The sequence below is a fragment of the Onychomys torridus genome, chromosome 18 (genome assembly GCF_903995425.1).
Source record: "Onychomys torridus chromosome 18, mOncTor1.1, whole genome shotgun sequence".
Taxonomy (NCBI): Eukaryota; Metazoa; Chordata; class Mammalia; order Rodentia; family Cricetidae; genus Onychomys; species Onychomys torridus.
The window spans coordinates 46446312-46472722 of NC_050460.1; the positions used below are offsets into that span (position 1 = coordinate 46446312).

The 26411-nt window shown below is 38.9% G+C and overlaps 1 protein-coding gene and 1 pseudogene across 1 annotated transcript in view; both read left to right on the forward strand.

The window, feature by feature from the left end:
* Ctnna3 (catenin alpha 3) overlaps positions 1 to 26411 on the forward strand; it is a 1414880-nt gene that overhangs the window by 815607 nt on the left and 572862 nt on the right. The gene's annotated exons all lie outside the window — the stretch shown is intronic.
* Positions 17850 to 18501, forward strand: LOC118569779 (annotated as a pseudogene).

Consider the following 26411-nt stretch of genomic DNA (forward strand, 5'->3'; position numbering starts at 1 on the left):
AATTTTACCCACAAAGAAAAAAAAGGGGTACAGGAAGTGGGCAAGGCAATAAATGCTCAAAGTCTGCCCCTTGTAACATACTCCTCCAGCAAGCCTGCACTTCCTAAGGGTTCCAGAACCTCTCCTAACAGCAGCACCAATGGTATACCCAGTGTGCAAGTATGTGAGCCTGTGGCTGAATTTTTTTGTTGAAATCACCACTCAGGGTACAAAGGCACAACCCTAATGATCTCAGCACTTCCCACAAGGACATTCTTAAATAGTTCCAGGTCCTGTGAATCGCACCTATGTGGGAGCTAACCCCTTAACACGTGGACCTTTAGGAGCATTTGGGATCTAATATACTAGAGGCTAAAGAGGAATCCGGAAATGCATCAAAGCAGATAGAACCTGGTTTTACACCTGGGGCTATGGGGATGACTACATTTTCTTATCATGTGGCTGTGTGTTATTGCTATGGTTCTATCACCTTAGAGCCAAAACATATTTGTAGAAAACCATATAAGTGGTAACTAAGTCACTCAAAGGATTTAACATCAAGCATAATCTTAAACTATAAGAAGGAGAAAAGAAATGGGTGCATACTTAGTTCTTGTTGTGGTTTGCTTTTATTTGGTCCAGATTTTCAGGTGGTCTTGCTTTCTAACCCAGTGTGTTGGGACCACATGCCCAAGTGATAACAACTGACAGGAGGAAGATTTGAAATCGGTTCATGGTTTGAGAGATCTAGTACATTATAGCATGGAAGGCACGGCGACAAGACCAGTTCCTGTCTGGGGTGGCGGGAGGTATAAACCACATCTTGATAGATCAGCAGAGTTGTGAATACTGATTCTCAGTTGGCTTTCTCCTTTACCTTGGGAAGGTGACACTCATGTTTACTAAAGCCCTAAGTGCCTGTTAATCCTCTCTGTGGTTGCCCTTACGTATACACCCAAATCTAAGCTTCCCTTATACTTCCTAATCCAAACAAACTGGCAGTAGAAATTAGAAATCACTATTATATAATCTATGGTTTATATGTTCCATTCTCTCTCTCCCTCGGTTTTTTTCATACAAAGGCCTGGAGGCCAGCAGAATTTGCTCTATTGAGCTCATATAGTTTTTAAGTTAGAGTTAAATCTACCCAATTATGTCTGGTATTTTCTACTAGCCTAAGTATCATCTTCTATCTATTACTACCTTAGCTCTGAACAAAGAGAACATTAGAGCTTGAACTATTGCATAAGCAACTCTGAGCAGAATAATAAAATCCACAGTAACTATTTTACAGAAGAAAATTTTTCACATGGCTATTTTTCTTATATCGTACTTAATAAAAGCCAATGTCATAAAACTAGACTATGGTTCATGTCATAAAAGTGACCTGTATGAACTCCTAATTTAAAATAATTTCATGCGTATTTTATATTCTCTTAGCACAGCTCTTTTGTTCCAAAGTATATCCAAGAAAGCACACTGGCCAGTGATTTTTTTTCTCACTTGGCTCAGCCCCATACCCTTGCTGTGCATCCAACACAGTAATGGAAACTGTTCAAAGTTTGTCTCTAAGAGCTATGGATTTCCCAGCTACTTTTACAGTTTTGGCCACAGGTGTGTGACATGTTATAAGTTAGACTATTCCAAGTGGTTGCTGAATGAAAGGACTGTTAATTAAAAGTGCATCAAATAGTATTTGGGTGGTCACAAAGGAGAATCACACTATGCACTTATGATCCATCATTGGAAAGAAAAGGAACAAAATTCTCTCTGCATTCTTAGAGCCCATGATCACTTATGTGAATGTAGTAGTTAGCTTTCTTTTTCCCGTGAAAAATCTTCTTGATAGAAACAACTTACAAAAGGAAAAGTCTCTTCTGGCTCATGATAAGGAAGTGCAGTCCATTGAAAATTTCAACAAAATAATTTTTGGAGGATAGAAACATCCAGACCATAGCACCCGATTGTTATACATTTTAAATGTCCTTGTTATTACACATTTAATAAGTCACAATTTTCTATCAAAGACCAGTGAGAAATCATAATGGAAGCCAAAATCTTAGCAACTAACTTTGTGAACTATTTTCTCTATCAGATGGCTTTTTGTATCATTCTCTTCTGTACACCCTGTGCCCTTCGCTCAATAAATTCATCTAGTGTAACTCCATACATTAAGAGTTTCTGGAGCATTGTACAGCTGCCTGAAATTGAAATTTGTGTGTATTTTCTTCATTCATTTCCTTAATATTTGTGTCACCCTAACTATAATGCAGATTCCATGAAGGACGGAAAAACTTTGTGTTTCAGTGAAACATCCCCTGTTCTTAGAAGATTACAGAGCTTGCTGTAGGTAGGCAATAAAGACTTTTTGGTTATTGTGTGTGAATTTAAGTGTGAGAGACAACAATGAGTAAAATAGTCTGGCTACCTTTCCTTTGTCACTACTGTTCTTTCCCCAGTATTATACCCACCTGTGTGTTAACCTTCAGATACTGTGCTATGCCCGACTCACTGCCTTTAACTAAAATGAAAATCCAACATAAATTTGGCGTGTGTGTGTGTGTGTGTGTGTGTGTGTGTGTGTGTGTGTGTTCTCTGAAGGAGAATCCTCCTCTGATGGTTCAGGAGGATCAGCTTTTCTTTCAAACTAAGATTAAATTTTTAAGTGACATGATTTTGACTACCATATGTTTTAGACTTCAATTTTCCCGAATTTCATCTTCAGGCACAATATTTCACAGAGAAAACATTTTTTAGAGTTGTGATAGCATCTTGGAAGTTACCTAAGGTCTGATTTCACAAATGAAGAAATAAAGGGTGGAAGTGAAAAGGTAAAGGGGAGGGAATGGATGACAGAGAGGCAGGGAGGGGGCAGGGGAAGGATGAGAGAGGAACTGTGATGGGCTGTTGTGCAGCATCCTAATGTAGGACCAAAGTCTGCAAGGTATAAAAATAAGAGGGCGGTCTCTCTAGTCTTTATGTTTTATCATTTGCAGCTTGCATATATGATTACACTGTATCTTAATCATATGTGGTAGAGCGCTTGTCTAGCAAGCACAAGGTCCTGGGTTCGATCCTCAGCTCAAAAAAAAAAAAAAAAAAGAATATAAAATATTTCACTGACTCCAATTAGCATATGTAGATGAACTGGGAAAGGGTTCATCCACTGGAGCATGGGGAGCCTACAAGTAGCAACACCCCCAAATAAGAGTGGCTATCCCATGTTTAATCATCAAAAGACTCATTAAAAGGGGTTCCCACATCTCTGAGGAGCTTCCCCACCCCATCCTTTCTGTTATTTCACATATTCACACCACTAAGATGCCTGATTGCATTTGCTTCTGAACAACTGAAAAAAAAAAAGAAGAAAGGAATTTTCAAATGTAAACATGACATTTATAATGCAATCGTGGGCCCCCTTTCTCTCAAAACCACTACTAACCAGGTTCTAATCACATGATTATCTTTCCCATAAGGCATCTTTGTAATTATTTGAGAGAGAAATGTATAATTTCCAGGTACCAATCCTGTGATGAAGGTTTGATTAGTATGTCATAGGATGAGATCTGAGAGATATTGAGCAGCACAGCTTTTGCAAGAGACAAATTAGAAGGAGAAACCCCCATGAAGAGTCATTTTATTCTTTTCTTAAATTATTATTATTTCCTGTTATTGGTTTTTGTATCATGGTCATGCTTTTGGAGAAAGGGGCTTCTTTGTTAAAATATTGGCATCTTACCCAGGAAAGACCAGCTCTCTCACTCCTGGTTTTCCTCAGGTGCCTGCAGTTCTTTGTGTAGGCTTGAGGCTTCATGGGCTTTTCCCTGTTTGTTTTGGAATGCCCATTGTTGTCGTTCCCGTCCAACTCATGTTTGTACAGTCACGTTGGTGAGACTTGATGGTTGTAGATTCTGGCACTACTAGGAGACACAATCTCATGACAAACTCCTTGTCCTTCTAGTTCTTACATTTTCCCACCACTTCTTCTGCCATGTTCCCTTAGGGGTGTGTGTGTGTGTGTGTGTGTGTGTTTTGTAGATGAATCCATTGGGGCTAGACTCTGCCACTCTACATTTTGATTGGTTGTGTTTTTTCCATGGTAGTCTCCAACTTTTGTAAAGAGAAGTTTCCAATATGAGGGGTGAAGACTACCCTTATCTATGGGTATAAAGACATGTTTAAAGATTGTTGTTCAGGATTATGCTGGTTTAATAAATTAATGGGTTTTTCTCCAAGAACCAGGACTTCCCTAGCACTGAGTAATTATCTAGGTTTCCAATCCTAGGCATAGATTCCCTCTTACTGAGCAGGTCCAGTTAAAGAGCTGTTAGCTACTACCAAGGTATGTGTAGCACTACTGCACCCTTAGGGCTATCATGCCATGCTGGGCATTGTGGTTTATAGGTGTTAGAACTGGGTATAGCTATTGGTTGCCTGCTTCCTTTTGAAGTTTGTGTGGTGCCTTCTGCTGTCATAAAAGCTATTCCTCAGAGAAAGGGCATTAAGGTCAATTCCAGCTCAAGGGTCTCTGGGCTCTGTTTTCAAAGTGCCTGGTGTCTTCAGCAAGAGGGATTTACCTTCCACCTTTGGGGGATCACCAAAGGTAACAGCAATGGGCTGTGGGAGTCTCTTGGACAGCCAACAACTCTAAAGACAGTTTCTCATGTCTGGTATTGGCAACTGGTTGTCCTGTAACAAATGGTCAGTCCTGAAAATACACACACACACACACACACACACACACACACACACACACACACACATATATCAAGAGAGAGAAGAGAGAGGTTTTTAGGAATCCCCATACTGAATTCCATAACATGTATATACATTAACTTACATTCTGATCATTTGGTTCTTTCTGCCCACATACTTGCCAGCATTTGTTTGTTTTCTTGATAGTGAGCATTGTGACTGTGTGAAATGGAATCTCAGTTTGTAGGCTTGATTTGCATTTCCCTGATGCCTAAGTATGTTGTACACATTTATACGTATCTATGCATTTATACTTCTTGCGCGAAGGGTCAGGTCAGTTCATTTGCTCATTTATTGATTTGATTTTCTGTTTCATAGATAAGTTTATGAGTTCTTGGTACATAAAGGATATTTCTCTCTGTTAAATGACTGGATGCCAGTGGTCTCCTCTAATGTTTCTCTCATAGCTGCACCCTTTGGTGATATCTTAAATTGTGGCATTCCTATTTGAAGCATTCAGATGAACAACAACACAGCTTTACCTCATTAGAGAGGTGGAAATGGGACACAGTAAAGCTCACACAGGGTTAAAAAGCAGAAAAGCTTGCTAAGGTAGACTACGCTCAAAGTCTAGTGCCCATAACTTTTCAGAAATGTTAGTCTTTTCAGTAGAGCTGACATCTGCATCAAGGCTAAAATTGCCCAGCAGAACAGCTCAGGCTCCCCTTGGCATGAGATCTGGGCAGAACCCATTACATCCCTACATGTGGTTCCCTCATGCTGTTCTCTTAAAGGAAAGAAAAAATAACATTAAGGTTGACACTATCCCAGAATCACCAACCTCAATGGAAAGAATAGCATCAACATTTCTCCCCTGAGCTCTTTCCATAAACGCTCAAGATAGTGAAGAATTGCAGAAGAATTTTAGATTAGCTTTTCATATATCCAAACTGCTCTTTTTTTTTTCTTCAGGAAACAGTTTTCGCATTGTCTAAAGTTTATTTCCTTGACCTTGGAAGATGTTAACTTGTAAGCTCAAAGGAGTTTTCTCTCTCTCTTTCCCTCCCCATCCCCATCTGAACTCAAGGCCCCTGAAGGAATTGACTGCCTGGTCTAGCAGTCTCAACATCACACTTCTAACTGTTATGTCCAAATATCGTTGTAATACAGATCCAAATGCTTTATGTATGTGCCAACATTTTTACTCTGAGGGAAAAATGAAAACATGAATGTTTACTGTGGGCTGATAAAAGGCACACAAAAGGCTGACCTTCACTGTCAGAATGGTACCTGAGCATTATGGGTGCTGATCTGTTTTCTCTACACTTGGGTCTCAACTTTGGCCCCAAAGCCCCTCCATGGGTCTCCACTCTACATTACAGTAGCCAGGGCACAAGCAGTCATAGATTCCTGATGAAATCTGCCTCCAGGAATCTTCTGTGTGTTTGTTTTGGTCCCGCTCCATAAAGCTGCATGATATTAATTCTAACACCCTTTTAAGTGTTCAGTCTTCTCCAAGTGTTTATGTACTGAGGCAGTATGTAGGCAGAGTAACCTTAGGAATAGCATTAGTAGCCATAACATTTATTCAGAAATATCTGGAATGCCTTCCATATGGCTGTATACATTTAAGCTGACACCAAGGGCATGCATGAAATGCTGATTCCCTACATCTTTGCCAAGTCATATGTTCTGTCTGGCATTAGCCATCCAAGCCTGTGTGAAGTGACTTCTAGTTCTGGTCTCTATTTTATTGGCATTTGTCTGTTGATTAGATGATTAGTGTGATGTTAAACAATTTCCATCTATGTGTGGTCATTCTTGTGTCTTCTTTTTTGAAAGTCTGCTCAGGTCCTTTCTCATGTTTAAATCAGGCTATGTCTGTTGATTTTCCTGTACACTGCCTGTTAACTTCTTTTTTATTTTTTTAAATTAAAATCAATTTTTTATTATTATTATTATGTGTTTTAAATTTTATACATCAGCCATGGGTTCCCCTGTCCTCCCCACTCCTATCCCTACCTCCCTCCCCCTTCCCCCGCCCCTCCCCTCCATTCCCATGTCCTCCAGGATCAAGGCACCACTGGGGATTCATTTAAAACTGGTGGATTCAGTACAGGCAGGTGCAGTCCCCTCCTTCCAGACTGAGCAAAGTGTCCCTGTGTAAGCCCAAGGTTTCAAACAGCCAGCTGATGCACTAAGGACAGATCCTGGTCCCACAGACTGGGTGCCTCCCAAGCAGATGAAGCTATTCAATTGTCTCACTTATCCAGAGGGCCTGATCCAGCTGGGGGCTCCACAACCTTTGGTTCATAATTCATGTGCTTCCATTAGTTTGGCTATTTGTCCCTGTGCTTTTTGCAATCTTGGATTCAACAATTCATGCTCTTGCAGACCCTCCTTTTTCTCGACAGTTGGACACCTGGAGCTCCACCTGGGGCCTGGGTGAGGATCTCTGCATCCACTTCCATCAGTTATTGGATGAGAGTTCCAGCATGACAGTTAGGGTGTTTAGAAGGTATATTACCAAACTCCTTCTATGAGGCTACAATTACCCTGATTCCTAAACCAAACAAAGATGCAACAAAGAAAGAGAACTACAGACCAATCTCCCTTAAGAACATTGATGCAAAAATACTCAATAAAATTCTGGCAAACAGACTCCAAGAACACATCAAAACAATTATCCACCATGATCAAGTAGGCTTCATCCCAGGTATGCAAGGGTGGTTCAACATACGAAAGTCCGTCAATGTAATACACCATATAAACAAACTCAAAGAAAAAAACCACATGATTATCTCACTAGATGCAGAAAAGGCATTTGACAAAATCCAACACCCCTTTATTATAAAGGTCTTGGAGCGATCAGGAATACAGGGAACATACCTAAGCATAATAAAGGCAATCTACAGCAAGCCAACAGCCAACATCAAATTAAATGGAGAGAAACTCAAAGCAATACCACTAAAATCAGGAACAAGGCAAGGCTGTCCCCTCTCCCCATACTTATTCAATATAGTACTTGAAGTTCTAGCCAGAGCTATAAGACAGCATAAAGAGATTAAGGGGATACAATTTGGAAAGGAAGAAGTCAAGCTCTCCCTATTTGCAGATGACATGTTAGTATACATGAGTGACCCAAAAAATTCAACCAAGGAACTGATACAGCTAATAAAAACCTTCAGCAACATTGCAGGATACAAGATCAACTCAAAAAAATCAGTAGCCCTTCTATATACAGTAGACAAACAGGCTGAGAAGGATATCAGAGATACATCACCCTTTACAATAGCCACAAATGATGTAAAATACCTTGGGGTTATGCTAACTAAGCACGTGAAGGACCTATATGACAAGAACTTTAAGTCCCTGAAAAAAGAAATTGAAGAAGATGTCAGAAAATGGAAAGATCTCCCATGCTCATGGGTAGGCAGGATTAATATAGTAAAAATGGCGATCTTACCAAAAGCAGTCTACAGATTCAACGCAATTCCCATCAAATTACCAACACAATTCTTCACAGATCTGGAAAGAATAATACTCAACTTCATATGGAAAAACAAAAAACCCAGGATAGCCAAAAGAATCCTGTACAATAAAACAACCTCTGGAGGCATCACAATCCCCGACCTCAAGCTCTACTATAGAGCTATAGTAATAAATGGACATGTGGTTTGCAAGTATTTTCTCCATTCTCTGGTTTGTAGTTTCACACAGTTGATTATTTCCTTGACTGTACAAAAGCCTTTTTGTTCATTATGTGTCATTTTTTATTTTTTGTGGCCTGTGTTTTGGGGATCACAGCTAGTCATTATTATACTAGCTATTTAATTGAAGTTCTTCCCTAATATTTATCCTTTAGCTTACTTGGAGTGGGGCTTGTATGTATATTATATAACACAAAGTTGAATTCTCTTCTTCTGCGTATTGATCTGTACTTTTCTTGGCATCATTTATGAGTGAAAGTAAAAAAAAAATCAACCATAATATATGGATTTATTTACAAGTTACATATTCTACAAAATCCATATTTTGTTACTCATGCCTTGATATCTAGTTACTCTAGCTTTGAATTTATTTTGAAGTCAGAGGGTGTAATGTCTCCAGATTTGTACTTTTTGTTCAAGACTGATTTTGTTATTCAGGTTTTCTTTTTTAACATACATGAGTTTTATGATTTTTTTTGTCTGCTACTGGAAAAATGACATTGATATGTTCATAAGGATAACACAGAGTCTGTGCATCATTTAGAGTCATGAGAAAGTCACAATTGTTGTTCTTCAGTTCCAAGCACATCATATCTTTCCATATATTTTATGTAATATTCTAGTTCTGAAGATTTTATTTTTTTTTAATTAAGATGCGGGCCAGAAGATGGAACCCAATCTCCTGGATCTAGACTTACAGGTGGTTCCAATGTAGGCACTGTGACACAAGCCTGGGTTCTCTGCAAGACTATTATACACTTTTACACATGGATACATCCCTCCAGACCATATTTTTGTTTTATTTCTTGCTTGACTGCTTCACAATTTTCAGTGTATAGTCACCATTTTGATAAAATGTATTCCTAAATGTTTATTATTTTCAGTACTTACTGTAGGTTAGATATTGCTTTCCTTTTTGATAATTTATTGCTAAAATATAGAAATATTACTGATTTTAAATGTAGGTTTAAATAAATAAACATTTATTAGTTTTAGCTGGTTTTGGGGTGGCCAGCAGTGACCAGTTAGCTTCTTCAGGAATTTTAGAATTTTATTAGTCTGGGATATTGACCTATATTTTCCATATTTTTTTTAGTGCCCATCTATGTTTCTAGTATCAGGGTAATGCTGACCTTGCAGAATGAATTCTTACTTTTTTTTTTTTTTTTTTGGAAGCCTTTGAGAGGAACATGTATTATTTCTCATTTTACTGGTTGCTAGGATTCAGGACTTTTTTTATGAAAGGCCTTTTGTTACTCATTCAATTCCTTATCATTATTGATTTATTCAGATTTTCCCTTTTTATGATTGTCAGATTGTGTTTAATTTTTTAAATTTACTCAGTTTTCCTGTATTTTCCAGTTCATTGTTACACAGTCATTCTTAGTTGTCCAAATTTATCTTTTTTTGATTTTGTGCTATCAGTTGTTAGGTGTTCTCTTTCATTTGTAATTTTATGAGAACCTTTCTTTTTCTTAATCCAGCTAAAGATTTATTGATTTTTTTGTTTCTAATTATATTAAAGAGTATTAGTTTTATGATTCATGAATTCTTTGGATACAGCATCTTTCTGTATATCCCAGCCTGAGCTTGAACTTGTAGAAATACTTCTTTCTCATCATATGGAGGGCTGGGATTACAGGTATGAACCATGTACTCATCAATGTTTATATTAACTATTATTTTCTAAGTCTCTATTTCATTTATTTCTGAACTTCCTTGTATTATTTCCTCCCCTTTGCTACCTTTAGGGATTAATGTTTTCCTGTTTCTCTGAAGAAAGTGTTAAGTTGTTTGATTTGGGATATTTCTCCTTTATTTGTGAGACTTTGTAGCTTACCTTTTATAACTGATTTCTCATAGCTCATAACTTTAGTAGATTTTATATTGTGTTTTTTTTGTCTTAAGGTATTTTTAATTTATTAATTATCTTCTTTATTGTTTGAGGCTTTGCTTTTTGGTTTCCATGACTTTGTGAAATTTTTGACATTTTGGTTTTATTTAATGTGTAGTTTTTAGCCCATTGTTTCCTTGTTGGTGTTCTGCCTACATGATATTTTCATTCTGAGAGTAGAGTACTGCAGGTTTTGGACAGGATGAAGTGGTGCTTGGATCAACAAGTCGAGTGCTTGGCTACTTGGTCTACAGGATTTGGCCTAGAACTTGTAACCATTGGTGCAGTTCTATTGATCTGGTCCCTGAGTAGATCTGTATCTTAGATCCACAAGTGTCAACCTGGAGTTCACATTAAAAGGAGCTAGACCAAAGCCTGGGTACAAAAGACTTACCTAGAAGTAGGATACAGGTAATTAAAAGACTAGTATTCATTTTCCTCTCTACTCCCACATGGTATTTTCTTTTTCCTTTTCCTGTACCACCAACAGATGGTAGACAGTGAGACATCTTATGTCAAAATGCCCTATTCCCCTCTACACTAAGGAGATGACTTTCTTATCTAACTTCTTTAGGTTTGTAGGTTTTTTTCTTTTCTCTTTTTTAATTAAGAATATTTTTCCATTCATTTTACACACCAATCAAAGATCTCCCTCTTCCCTCCTCCCACTTCCCCAGCCTCTCCCTCTCAACCTATCCCCCACTCCCACCCACAAAAAGGCAAGGCCTCCCATGGGGATGCACATCCAATAGAGACAAGTCAAAGCCCTTCCCTCTGCCTCAAGGCTTCAGGAGGTGTCCCATCCTTGGTAGTAGGTTCCAAAAAGCCTGCTCATGCACCAGAGATGGATTCTGATCCTACCACTAGGGGACCCCCAAACAGATCAAGCTACACAACTGTCTTACCATGCAGAGGGCCTGGTACAGTCCTATGTGGGCTCCACAGACATTGATCCAACTTTTATGAGTCCCCTCCACTTTGGTTTGGTTGTCCTTGAATGTTTCCCCTTCATGGTCCTGATGCATTTGCTCATAGAATCCCTCTTCTTTCTCCTTGACTGGACTCCCGCTAGGTTTTAAACCAGTGCTCAAGTGGGCCTGTTCCTGAGTACAAGGGTTGGGCTTAAATTCTTCATCAAAGAAAACTGGTGCTGCACTGCTCCCAAAGGCTCTAGCTGCTGGGTCTCATGGTGCTGGAACTGACTGAAGTCCTTAGCATTGCTAACATCATCCTGGCATTAGGATTAACCCAGAAGTCAAGAGCCCAGGAGGTCTGGAGCCTAAGTACAGTAGGATCTGGTTGTGTCTGGGAGCTCAGGGTGACAGCAATAGCCTGGAGCCTGGGTGTAGGTTTTCCTGGGACGTGGGGTTGAAGACAAGATCTGTAGCACCTACTTTTCTTCTCTACTCCTGGGAGGGAGCATAATTCTCCTTCAATGCTGAGGCACCTGAGGTTGATGGAGTGACATGGACGATGTGAAATCTTTTCAGTGTGCCACTTTTCAGCTCCCCTCTACACTCAGGTGGTGTAGTTGCTCATCTAGTTTCCTTAGCTCTTGTGAAGGTTTCTTTGTGAACAGCCCATTGATGAAATTAAAGATTTGAGAAGATGTTGAGTGATAGAAGTCCTAATATGACACACTTACTTGTAACTCAAATCTTAAAAGGTCTTATGATTAAAAAAACAAAACAAAACAAAACAAAACAAAAAACCCAGAGCCAGATATTGGGGTGAAAGCTGAAAGATCAGAGAAGCAAAACAGCCAGCCACTAGCTTACCTCTATAAAATCTTCAGCCTAAAGTGAGTGAGTTCCTGTTTCCTCACGCCTTATATATCTTTCCTGTGCCCTGCCATATTACTTCCTGGGATTAAAGGCATGTGTCACCACTGCCTGGTTCTGTTTCTCTCTTGTAGCCCAGTGTGGCCTTGAACTCACAGAGATCCAGATGGATCTCTGCTTCCTGAGTGATAGGATTAAGGGTGTGTGCCACCACTGCCTGACCTCTATGTCTAATTTAGTGGCTGGCTCTGTCCTCTGATCCCAGGTAAGCTTTATTGGGGTGCACAATGTGTCACCACACTGATTAGCCTTTTCTGTGTCTTACTCCTTTCACAGTACTGTGTCTGTTCCTGAACGCACAGTGATTAGAATTGTGTTCCGTCCTCCATAGCAACTGTCACAGCACCTGGCCCTGTCCTTTGAATACCCCTTCCTTAATCACTCTTTTCTCTTGGTAACCATTTGCCACTGTCTTCTGGTATTACAGCTGCTTGGCTGGCCATTTCCCATCAATCTACTTTCTCAATGTTTTCCTGTTGCATATGCCAGTGATCCTTCCTAATTCTGCCTTCGTCCCTGCAGGGTAAGCTCATCCTAGTCATTTGATTTAAAAAACTTAGCTATATGAAGATAGATCCAAAAAGCTTAACTCCATTTAAAATCTCCTTATCTTGAATTTCCAATCTGTATATGCTGTGCTGTGTTGCCCATATAACCTGCAGTCACTATGCCTAGAGGGGGACATGTGTTCCTTTACAACAACATTGCTAGCTCTCAACATTTCCCCTGGTTACTTCTCAGTAAACAGTACTTATATAACATTTACTAGATTCCTGAATTAATAGGCTCGAGATCATCTTTGCCTTCCTCCAATCATTTCTCTTGGATGTCCCTGAATGACCTGACCTGCAGAATATATATATGTATATATCTTAATTGTTAGTGTTCTCCTGAAAAAATTTTCAGTGGCTTTCCATTACTGTTCACATAAATTATCACTTATCTCAGATCTTTAGGCAGCATTCATACATTCATTTAAAAACATCAGGGCTGGAATTCACAAAACTGTCTTGGACAAATTCCTTTTATGTGTAGACATGTGAGTCTTGAAGTTCTGAGTTGGTTTGGCACTCCATGGCATTAATTATTCCTTTTTGATGTCTGTTTAATCTTGTCAAAAACACATTCACCCTGGCAAACCAGAATGGTTACCTGCAGAGTGATTTTTCCTGATGTGCTTTTGAAAGGAACCAGTCACTGTTGGAAGCTCAGAGGCTCCAACTCTGGACCTATTGAATCAGAAACCTCGGAAATGGCCCAAGCTGATAGATACCCTTTGTAAAAGTTCTGGTGACTCTAATGAGAAGCCAGAGTTTAAACCCACTGGTAGAGAACTGTTAGGCCCTGGAAGGATTCACAACCATAGGCACATAGGAACAAAAGCATGGAGGTAAAGGGAATGGAATCACATCAGACGAAGATTCTTTCAACCCTTACAGTGTTAGCTACCCCCAAAGTTTTGAGGGCGATTTCATCTTTAGGTAATTGTGGGTGCAATTAGCTTTCCAAACCCCAGGCATGGGGTCTATATGTGTTCTATACGTTTGCTACCATTTCACCATGGGTTTTAGCACATCCTATACATTTATTAAAAAAATAAAAACCCTCCGCTATGCAGGGGTGGCGCATACCTTTAATACCCAGCACTCGGGAGGCAGAGCCAGGAGGATCTCTGTGAGTTCAAGGCCAGCCTGGGCTACCAAGTGAGTTCCAGGAAAGGCGTAAAGCTACACAGAGAAACCCTGTCTCGAAAAACCATAAATAAATAGATAGATAGATAGATAGATAGATAGATACCCTCAATGACTTCATTGCGTTTCAGAATTGTTCAAATGTCAACTAAATGATGAAGGCTTCCATAGTCTCTCCCCTTTGCTTATGATTATTTCATAAATCTCACCAGAATGTTCCCAAATCACTTTAAAATAATCACGAGTTGCAATTTTTTTTTAATGTATCTAATTTTATTTGTTTGTTTGTATAGGTCCCTCATTCTTGACATCAAAATCCTTTAAAGCCGAAAGCACATACTAAATGTTTAAGATACTATGCTTTTTGGTTGGATGAACAGGGAAAGAGCTGAGGTATACTTGGCTCTTTGGCACACACGCATTCATGTTTACCTTAGTTTCTAACATGCATACATTCCTGTACTAAGCATGAGCTGAGTGTGTCTGTCATGTTAGGTCTGTGATAATCTATTTATTCTTGGTTGCCTTTGCTCACTCTTCACCGAGCCTGGGACTTTTCATGGAGTAAGGAGTAGCCACATCATTTTTCTCATTAAGATTTCATCATTTTTACTGTTTATCAGAGTTCCCAAGTCCTCCTAAGTGTGTCTGTCGCAGGGTCTGAGATGGCAGCGTGGCATTGAGTTTTTCTCAGAACTTTTAGGAGCCCGCCATGGCTGTATTTCTATTAACTGAGATTAGCATTATTCTTCAGAAATGTTTCTATTATTTCAATCGGAAATTCTTTCTGATGGCTTGGCTTTAGACTAGAAAAGTACTTATTCTGTGAGAGCCTTATCCCTCTGAACTATACTCCGCTGACAGGTTTCATGTCCATGGGGATTCCAGTGTGTGAGGAACAAGGCTCCCAACTGTGCAGCATGGTGCCCTCGTTCCAAATGCATAATCTGTATGATGAGGACCCCATCCAGTCCTTACTGCTATCATTCAGATATACTCCCATAAGACACCTGATTTTCACCCATCTTCCCGCCCCCCCACCCCAGCTGAGGACCAAACCCAGGGCCTTGTGCTTGCTAGGCAAGTACTCTACCACTGAGCTAAATCCACCAACCCCCCGTTTTTTTTTTTCAAGATAGGGTTTCTTTGTGTAGCTGTAATCCCAGGCCGGCCTCAACCTCACAAAGATCCACCTGATTCTGCCTCCTGAGTGCTGGGATTAAAGGTGTGGCCACCACCACTGCCCCATCACCCATCTTATACCATTAATGTCATTGGCTTTAGCAGACCAGAAATCTGAATGTGTGTGTTTTTCTACATGGTCCTGTTGTTATTCACAGGTTTCTATTTTCCCTTCACAACCCCCAAATACCAGGAAAAGATAAAAATATCAAGATTTCTTTTGTCATTGAGACACTGGCTTTGTTGAAAACAGTGCAACGCCTGTACAGTTAGAGTTAACTCTTTAAGTGACAGTCTCAGTGTTTGCTTGCTACTGTTCTATTTTTAGTTTGTTGATTGTGGCTTGCAACAAACTAAATTTTTTTTTTATGTTAAAGGAGAAATGCTGCAATCATGCAATTACAGAAATAATAAAAAGTACACAGCAGCATGCCTATTTTGTTGTTGTTGTTGTTTTACGTTCTAACCTGTACTCAGACAAGCTTACTGTTAAACGTGGACTTTCAAAGAACTTCAGGAGTACTTACTGTGTATACTCTTGAAAGTGGCAGCTATTTACTTTCATTACTCCGTCTGAAAATGTTTCAAGTCAAGCATTGAGCTCAAGTAAGCATGTGGGGGCTTGAATTACCGTTACATACACGGGATAGCACTGGTAGGTTAAGTGGACACTACCAAAGTGGAAAATGGAGACACATTATTGCCAAATATCTTTGCAGCAATTCAGACCCTGCAACATTGTGCACAACAGGTGTATAGGGTGAATAATTCTGTCGGATCCACTGATTTTCTGTGAATGATTTTATGTACTGCTTGAGCAACCTGCTCATATATTCTGGGTGGAGAGAATGTAAAATTTGGTATCAGATGTGTGTGTGTGTGTGTGTGTGTGTGTGTGTGTGTGTGTGTGTGTGTGCGTCTTAAAACATCAGACTTTTCTAAAGGAAATGATAGTTTCAGTTGTGTAATATCTCAGGCTCTTGCAGTTTAAATTGCATATGGAAGTATTTGGTTAGATGATCCTGACTTTAAGAATAATAGAAGAAAAGCTATTTTATTGACTGTTGTTACACTTTATCTGCAGAATTGTGAAATTGGAATTTAAATTGTGAGTTGTCTTCTGCTCAAGGCCCTTACCTTCCAAACCCCTTTTTCATGGGAAGAAAGGGTACAAGAACATTTTTTGAGTCTCATTCTAGAATTGAAAATTTTCCTATTTTATAGGTATTGTTAAAGAATTATTTTCATACAATGTATTTTGATCATCTTTTCCCCTTCACCAACTTCCCTACCCACCCAACTTTATGCTTGTTCTCTTTCAAAAAACACACAAAAACTAAAATTAAGCAAGAAGTCCAATAAGAGAAAAGAATGCCAAAGAAAAATGAAACACATAGTACAAAAAATTACCATAGTGGGTTTTGTTTTGGTGTGTGTGTGTGTGTGTGTGTGTGTGTGTGTGTGTGTGTGTGTGTGTGTACCAACTACTCCTGGGCTTTGGGCCTGTGCTAAAGTGTGGTTGATATACCCAGTGAGACTCCATTGGAGAAAACTACTTTTCCTTTTGCCAGTGAGTATCAATCGCAACTGCAAGCATCTTCTTGGCTAGCCCTGGAACACTTTGTCTCCTTCCCTTCTTAGTGTGGGGACCCTTCTGACTTGAATCTAGGCAGGTCTTGTGTGTATGGCCACAGTCTTTGTGAGTTCATATAAGCATCAGTTCTTTGTGTCTGGGAGATATTTTCATTGTAGTTATCCACCGCTTCTGTCTCTTATGATCTTTCCACCTCTTCTTCCACATAGATCCCCGAGCCTTAAGGTGGGATTTTGATGAAGACATCCTATTTAGAACTGAGTGCTCCGAAGTCTCTCACCCTCATTTCACAGAATGATTATGGGTCTCTGTGTTAACTCCCATCACTTGCAAGAAGTTGCTTCTCTGATGAGGGTTGAATGAGGCACTGACCTATGGGTCTATCAATATATCATTAGGAGTTATTTTATCACTATGTTTCTATTGTAGAATAATAGTGTTATGTTAACCGCTAGGTCCATAACCTATCTTAGTCTCTCATTCTTGACTAATTTGGTAGTGTCTGGTATGGGTTCCATCTCATGGAATGGGTCTTAATTTTTTAAAAAAAAGTGGTTGGTAACTTCCACAGTATGTGTGCCACTATTGTAGCAGTGTATCTTGCAGACAGGTTACTGAGGTCACTGTAGCTTGGTGATGTTGATGAATATCCTTCTCCTCCAGTAGCATTCAGAGTACCTTCCAAGTAACTGCTGTCTTCAGCAAAAGAGACTTAGCATCAGGATATGGAGAGCAAGAAATAATCTTGACAATTGCCTGTGATATTTGGTTCCATGAAACCCCTTTGGCCAACAACTCAACAAGATGTAACTCATTCTTGGCACTAAAGGTTTTGTTTGGTAGCGTAAGATGTCTAGTTGGGGCATTGCTGCCCAAATTATATGATAACTTCATTTAGATTCCTTTCATATATGTGTTTATTTTAAGAAGTTCCTATGATAGTAAGTTTCCATATGACCCCTAAAATGGCTCTTAGTATTAGCTGACCACCCCAATTCAATCCTTTACCCTTCTTTTCTGACCCTCCCCATTTAATCCTTATATTCTAATTTCCCTTTTATTTCTCTATAACACTATCTTCTATAGTGTTATATAGAAATATATATTTCTGGCTCCTTGGGAGAGCCTTTCCCTGATTATTCCTTTACTAGGTACCTAACTTCTATGGTTATTCAGATTGTAGCACATGTATCAAAAACTTTAAAGCTAACATCTGGTCACAGGCATTAGTTCATAGGCACAGCAGGGTCTAGAGACATCAACATGCTGGTTTCCAGAAGCTGAGTTTATCATAAAATCTATGTGACCACCCGGAGACACTTGTAGAAATTCCACCTAGACCAGGAACTGAAGCTGATTGGAGAGTACAGTTTCTGAAACAAAAGTGAGCTATGGAGGGTCAGATTTACCCTGGCTATGGTTTGTAAGACAACCTGAGAACCACTGTTGCTGGAAGAAAGGACTCACAGTATCTTCTTGAAGGCAGTGTCCTCTGCTAAGGTGACTTGTTCATATTTGGGTGCTGGATGAAGGCAAGATGAAGCCAGATTACATCCTAGTCCTGAAGATTAAAGATTTCTTGGAGAGGTTGGTCCAGACCCAGGTCTTTAAGCTAGGTCTGGCCAAATTGAGTCTCCATGCCGGCATGTGCTCATCTACAAGTATCATTTCAGAGTCCACAAGCAGGTGGTGAACATCCATCCTTCATTGTCTATCTGGACTCCCAGAAACACATTGATTTCTCTAACTCTGTTCTTCTTATGGTGTTGGTTGCACAGGCCATGTGAAGAAGAAGCTTGTCAAGAAGGGCCAGGGTGGTGCTGGAAACAGTGATAATGAGGAAGAGGAGAATTGTTTAATTTTTCAATTGACTAATAAATCAAAATTAACACAAGCATACAAACATACAAGCTAACATCCACAAAGGAGAGGAATATGCATCATTTGTCCTTTTTAGTTATTTAACTGAAGATGGCTTTTTCTAGCTGCATCCATTTTCCTACAAAATTCATAATTTCATTTTTATTAACAGCTGAATAATAATGTCATTGTGTGTATGTATCACATTTTCATTATCCATTCATCAGTTGTTGGACATTTAGGTTGTTTCCAAATCATGAATAGGGCTACAATAAGCATGGATGAACATATATCTCTGTAGTAAGATGTCAAGTCCTTGAGGTAGATGCCCAAGAGTGGTATATCTGGATCTTGAGGTAGATGTATTCCCAGCTTCCATACAGACTGCCACACAGATTTCCATAGTGGCTTTTCCCATTTGTACTTTCACCAGAAATGAATAAGCCTTCCCCTTTCCCTGTATCTTCACCAGCATGAGATATTACTATTTTTAATTAATTTTGGCCATTCTGATTGCAGTAAGATGAAACCTTACTAGTTTTAATTTCCATTTCCCTGATGGCTAAGGATGTCAAACAGGTGTTTCTCCAGCATGTGTGTTTCATCCTTTGAAAACTTTCTGTGTAATTCTGTACATTATTTTTAATTGGGTTGTTTCTTGATGTTCAGTTTTCTTAGTTCTTTATGTATCTAGATACTAACCCTCTATCACATAGATAATTGGTAAAGATCATTTTCGGTTATGTATCCTGCCACTTGGTCAGAATGATGTTTTACTTTGCCATACAGAAGCTTTTTAATTTCCTGAGGTACCATTTTTTTTTAATTGTTGGGCTTAGTGCCTGTGCTACTGGCATTCTGTTCAAATATTCCTTTCCTCTGCTAATTGAGTTCAAGCCTATTCCCCACTTTCTCTTCTGTTAGATTTGGGATATCTGGTCTTATGTTGAGGTCTTGATACATTTTGGAGTTGAATTTAGTGCAGTATGATAGATATGGTTCTATTTCCTTTTTAATTATTAAATTTATTTCTTTTATCAAGAAACCTGTCTCAAAAAAAAAAAGAAATTTTCTATTCATTTTACATACCAACCACAGATCCCCCTCTCCTCCCTCCTCCTGCTCCCAGACTTCCCCGCAATCTGCCCCCAATTCCCACCTCCTCCAAGGCAAGATTTCCCCTGGGGAGTCAGCAGAGCCTGTTACATTCAGTTGAGGCAGGTCCAAGCCTTTCTTCTCTGTATCAAGACTGGGCAAGGTGTCACACCTTTGGCACTGGGCTCCAAAAAGCCTGCTCATGCACCAGGGATAGGTCCTGATCTCACTGCCTGGAGGGGCCCAAACAGTTCAAGCTAAACAAATGTTTCACCTATCCAGAGGGCATAGTCCAGTACCATGGGGACTCCTCAGCTATTGGTCCACAGTTCATGCATTTCCACTAGTTTGGCTGGCTGTCTCTGTCCTTTATCCCATCATAATTTCAATGTCCCTTGTTCAGGGTTCTATTTTCATTCTTCTGTATGTAACTATCCAGTTGATTAACACCATTTGTTGAAGTTGCTATCTTTTCTCCAGTATGTATTTTTGACATGTTTGTTAAATATACAGTGTCTGTAGATGCGTGGAAAGATGGGTCTTCAGTTAAATTCCATTGATCAATGTGTCTATTTTTATGTCAATACTATATCTCTGATACACACCTTGAAATCTGGGGTGGTAATAGCTCTAACGTTTCTTTTATTTATTATTCAGAATTGTTTTAGTGTGTTCTCTCTTTCTCTCTCTCGTTGTGTATGTGTGTGTATGTATGTATGTATTTGTGTGTGTTTCCTTATGGATTGAAAAATATTTTCAGTATCTGTGAAGAATTATGTTGGACTGTGAATCAAATTATGATGTATCTGTTGATCACTTTTGATAGGACGGCCATTTTCACAATATTAATCTTAACTATCCACGAGCATAGGAGATCCTTCTATTTTCTGGCATCTTCATTTTTTTCCCCTGAATTATCTTAAAGTGTTTGTAATACCAGTTTTTCACTTGCTTGGTTAGAGTTCTTTATATATATATATATATATTTGCTGGGGGGGGGCAGGGTATTGTGAAAGATGCTGCTTCCTCCTTTCTTCTCATCTGTTTATAAGAAAGCTACTGATTTTTGTGTTAATTTTGTATCCTGCTCCTTGGATGAAAGTATTTATCCGTTGCTGAAGTTTTCTGATGGAGCATTCAGGGTCTTTTATGTATAAAATCATCTGCAAATAAATATACTTTGAGTTCTTCCTTTCCTGCTTGTATGTCCTTGATATCCTTCAGTCTTCTTATTGCTCTTTCTGAGACTTCAAGTGTTCTATGGAATAGGTATTGAGAGGGAAATTTAAAAAATTCTACTAAAATCAGGAACAAGAATGGCATTTTTAGAGTTGTGGTTATAATTTAGAAATATTCTCTTGTTATTTTCCTTTGTTTACTGAGTCCCTTTAGGAAATGATAATCATGCAGGTTATAGGAAAGGCGTGTACAAATTTTAATACTTTTAACAAATGGGTAATACAATTTCATTCATTTTTCTCAATACCTTTAGAACTCTTAGGCCAACCAGCATTTCTATGGTGAGTCTCAGGTCCCACCACCTAACAAACAAGTTCTAGCATACTTCCTACAATTTTGTCAAAAACATATTAAATGATGAGTTCTTAATAGTAAATGTGTTTTAACTAAATCTATAAGCTTTTGCTTTGTTCTCAGATTTAAAATGTTATTTTTAAGACCAAATAACTAAAACAAATATTTTTATTGTCTAATGATATTTCCAGCAAATAATTTAAAAATCTAGTGTGCTAATACCTGCTGTTGTTTATACGGATTAAAAAGTAGTTAGCATCATCCCCAGCCCTTGCCTAGAGCCCAGAAGAAAGGATACAGATCCCAACTTGTCTTCAGAAAGTAGTGGGATTATTTCAGTTATTATAGATTGAAATATATATTAGCATGGATAGTTTTAGAAAAAATGTTATAACAAAATAGCTGAAATTAAAATAAAAAACAATTATCCCATCAGAAGCAAACTTCTAATTGTTTCTTTTTATAAAGATATTTCAGAAAGTTAATATCTTTAGCAACTGCATGGTGGGTATGTGTGATAGTTCAATTCTTCCCTAAGTTGATTATGCTGGGTATTTTATCCTGGCAATAAATGTGAAGCTAAGATAGTATGTACACTTGTGGGGAGATTTAAATATTTAAATTTAGTATGACATCAAAAGTATTTATGTAGAGTCTTAGGTCATTCTTCAAAGATACTATTTTCATGGTTATAGATTTTTTCTTCTTAAGGATAGGCAAAACTTAACTCTGATACATTTTCATATTTTGGCACTATATGTAGCTTTATTACACATGTGCACTTATTTGTTTTTAGAATGATTATAATGTCACTTAGGACTTGCCTTCAGTTGTAAGTTTTCTCTCATGAATTAGAAAGTGGAATATTAGTGGTTATTTCCATAAGTTGTCTTGCTTTGTGATGTTTCCTGGGGCCTGGGTCTCTTTGGGGCATTGGTATGTGAAGTTTTACTTCTGCTTTTCTCACAGATGCTCCCTCACTGCTATCTTTTACTATTGTGTTGTCTTCCTTATAGCCGGAAGAGAAATAAAAACACATTCTAATGGACCTTAGCTATCAGTGGAGAAAATGTCACCCTTCCTTGAGGCATTAGCTCATGTGTTAGAACGTGGTCAAGTCTGCGCTAAGGGATTCAGAAGAACTGACTATTCCCTCCTTTTCTTGTTCTGTCCTTGGAAATGGTGGATGTGGATGAATGAGTAGAGAAGGCCGACTGGGGGTGACCTTCAGTGACAAAGCTCTGATGAGAAGAAGAAAATAAGATTGGGTAGAATCAGGGCAATGTGGTGCTAGGGATGCAGAAGATGTGGAGGTCTTTCAGAATCTCCTGTTTTAGCCAGTATCTAGTGGTTTCTGTTTGTAATGCTAGCTTTCAGGAGGCAGAGGCAGGAGGACTGCTGCAAGTTTGAGGATGGTCTGACCTACTTAAGGAATCCTGAGTCAGGGCTGAAGAGGGAGACCCTGTCTCAAAAGACAATAACAACAAAGTTTGTCAAATTAAGTCAAAGAGAGATGGGCTTTTATCACTAACTCGGCCTATACTTAACTGATGATAATCTTTGGGAAGAGACTTTACCATGAGAAGGTATTTTCTCAAAGCCAAGGAAGGTCTCACGGAGAGGATAAGACATTCATGTTTTTTTCACTGATATCCTCACCTAAAAAAGAGGACAACCACCTAAATATTTCACATAACACACACAATTTGTTTGTTATTGTTTTTCTTTCACATGCTGAAAGTAGTGTGTGTGTGTGTGTGTGTGTGTGTGTGTGTGTATGTGTGCAAACACAGAGTCATTTCACAGTGTAGTTGAAGGTGTTAGAAAGAAAGAAAGACTTCCAGTTAGTCTGAGATTTCCCATGATTCCAGGGACAAACTGAGGAGTGGGGGAAGGCTGTAATATGTAATTACAAACTATAATATGTGTTTGAAAATAAGTTTATGGGAACTGGGCCCGGGCATATAGCTCAGTACTTGTTTCACATGCACAGAGCCTTGAGTTCAATACCCAGCACTGCATAAATTGGCTATGTTAGCTCACACCTGTAATCTCAGTATTTAGGAGGGGAGGTAGGAGGACCAGAAGTTCAAAGGTAATCCTCTGTTACAGTTATTTCATGGACAGACTGAAATACTTGAAACAGTGACTCAAAAAATAAAACCAAAACAACAACAATAAAAAAGAAAAGAAAATATTCCTATGCAACACATTACCATATTTAATGGAGAGATCTAATGAAAGTTTAAGAGTAACAATGAAAATTGTGTATATGAAGTAAAAAATAACTTAGTCAAGTTTACTTTCATAAAGCTGAGTTTAAGGATAATTACTCACTCATAACTAGAAAATTCATACTTCATATTTCCTAGAAAATTTGAAAATATAGATAGTTATAAAATTTATAAATTAAAATATATTCTAAGATGTATGGTCTGTTTCCATCATTGAGGTATATTTCAGGGGATGATTTAGGCTTAAAATGATACCTTGAATGTTAACTATTTTCACAAAGGTTTTGGAAAACATAGACAACAGTAGAAAAACACCTTTCTCTCCATACACTAATATATATACTGCTATTTCTCTATTATTAAAAATTCGTTTTGTTTTGTATATTCCTAGAGAAACTTCCATTTTACTTGCTCACAGACTGAGGGCAGGCATGGGCATGCTGGACTTCCTGAAAAATGACTACTGTTACTTGGTCACATATCTTGAAATAATAAAAATATTTCTTTTCAAAACTATCCTAAACATTCACTGTAGCATATTTAACTGGACAAGCAGTTATAATTAAATGCTTTTGCAATGGTTTAAGTAATTTACTGCAACATTTGAGAGTTCATTCTCCCCAAACAGTGATGTCTAGTACACATATAGTCTAGTGTTCAATTTATAGAATGTAGATACGAAAGTGCTATGGGAGGATCCTTCTGTACTCTGCGAATGTATGTTGTACTCAGTGGGTGATAGTAAAAGCTGATTTGGCCTATAGCCAGGCAGAATAAGGTTGGGCAGGAAAGCCAAACAGACAGACAGGGAGAAGAAGGACAAAGTAGAGGGAGATGCAAGCCAGCTGCCCAAGGACCAAGATGCCAAAGGACCAGTAAGCCACAGGCCATGCGGTGATGCCTAGATTAATAGAAATGGGTTAAGTAAGATTTAAGAGCTAGTGAGTAATAAGCCTAAGCTACCAGCCAAACATTTATAATTAATATAAGCCTCCATGTGATAATTTGGGAAGCAGCTGCTGGGTATTTGGGAAGGAGTGGGACAGAGAAAAGCTTCCGTTTACATGGAAGGTAGCCTTGGATCACTGACTCTAACAACTGGAAGTACACTATTCACCAACACATAGTGTGGACTCATGAATTCTTTGGGTGTAAATAGAATCGACGTCACATTGTATATGTGTTACGTTTCACATATTGCAGAGACAATGATGAAACAAGAGAAGAACGATAGTAAGTTTGTGAGGTACATTAGGTTCTGGAAAATGAAAGAGTTGAGAAAGGGGAAACAAATTATATGAAGAGAATAAGGAGTGGGGAGGAAAAAAGAGAAAAGAATGATGGTTCAGAGGCCCCATCTCAATGATAAATAACTCAACAGTGGTTAACTAGAGTCCAGAAAGTACCATCTGAGATTAAAGGATTCATTTCTTAATGATACAGAAATGAAAGAGTTTCATTTAAGAAGAGAGCAAACGATGGGGTGGGAATTTAGGAGAGAGGAGTATGTGGGGGAGTTAGATGAGGGAGACTGCAGGGACTGGCTTCAGTACACTTACTGGGCTAGAAAGAGTAATAGGTTGTAAAGTCCATTTTTAGAGGAGGAGGAGGAGAAATATATCCATTAAAAATTAATAGGCTGAGAAGAGTGTGCTGGGAGAGAGATCAAGAATTGCACTTGAGTAGCTAGTTACCCTCTGAGATGGCTGAAAAGCACATTTAAAAGCAAATCATTTGCAGGAAAGGTTTCTAGTTCTTAATAAGATAATTCAGCATCTGAGATGGCACGCACAAAGACAGTTATTTTGATGGGTGAAAAATCTCTAGAGTGGCATTTCTTGGACGTAAGCTTTTTCTTGGAAGTGTGGGAAGTGGCAAGCTGAGAGTCTTGTCTTGTCCTCCACTGGTGGAGGTAATAATGGGCAAGAAGCACCCACAGGGAATGCCCCTGGAAGGAAAAGAAGCATTGTGCTGGACAAACAGCATCATCAGCCTTCAAGTAACACAACCATGGCTGCCCATTAGTGTTCATTAACCAACAGGAGAGAAAGGCACAAGGTGTGTGGAGTGTGATTTCCAAAGCGTGGCAGCCAAGTTAGGAGCATTCTAGGGTGCCCACAGGGTGGAGGTGATGCAGGGCCTTCACTCCAGCTGTGACAGAATGGACTGGATTTTGGCTTGGCATTCCCTAGTTCTGGCTAATAAACATTCAGGCCACATTGTCCTCTCCTCTCTTTCCCAGGGTAGGAGTACTCTTTAAAGTTACCCTTCTCAGAGATCCAACTTCTGCCCTCTGTAGCCAGAAAAGGAAACAGCCTGTCCGTTGACATTGGGTACAAAACACTGTAGGATTCCTGTTTTCGGGAGAGCAGCCTGACAATGTTTTGAAAAGCTCCAGGTGCGCTGCATGCAAGCCAGCTTCCTGAAATAGGGTCAGAAACTGGAGTAGGGGAAGCTAGCTGCCCTCCAGCTCTAGTGGCATTCATTCAGCGCCTTGAAGCGAAGCTGGTAGGATTCAGCCGACCTCCTGTAGCCATGTGGCACCGGGTGGCTCTCCTTCATACATGGGCTCTCTCCAGATAGGCAACTCTGTTTTCTTCAGTTTTGACTCAAATGTTCTCTTACTTGAGACAATAACAATATGTAAAAATGTAGGCAATATTGGGTCGCAGGTAGAAAGGTAATAGCATAATTCTGTCCTCCTGCTTGTGGGACATTATTTTTATTTGGTTTCTTACTATTTGTGAAATATTTATGCAAAATTTATTTTCCATTTATCATGAATATTATGATTCTAGGGTTTATCAAAACCTTTAGGGTTTCCTGATAACATCATTTTGACAAGGTCATCTGACTCATGGGAAGTAGAGAAACTGTCTTTATGTGTGCTTGATTTTTCACCATTCAACTAAAAATCTTTAAAATCTGAATGAACCATTGTGTTACTTAGTAGCCAGTCAGGTTAGTGTACTAGACAATTAATATCAAGTTGTACTCCACCATTCAAATTTTGCATTACAAGCAGCTGTATCTTGTTTGGGGCATTGACCGCTATAGCTTTTATTTAAAGCATAGGATTGTTTAACCGATTCTTTTTTTTTTT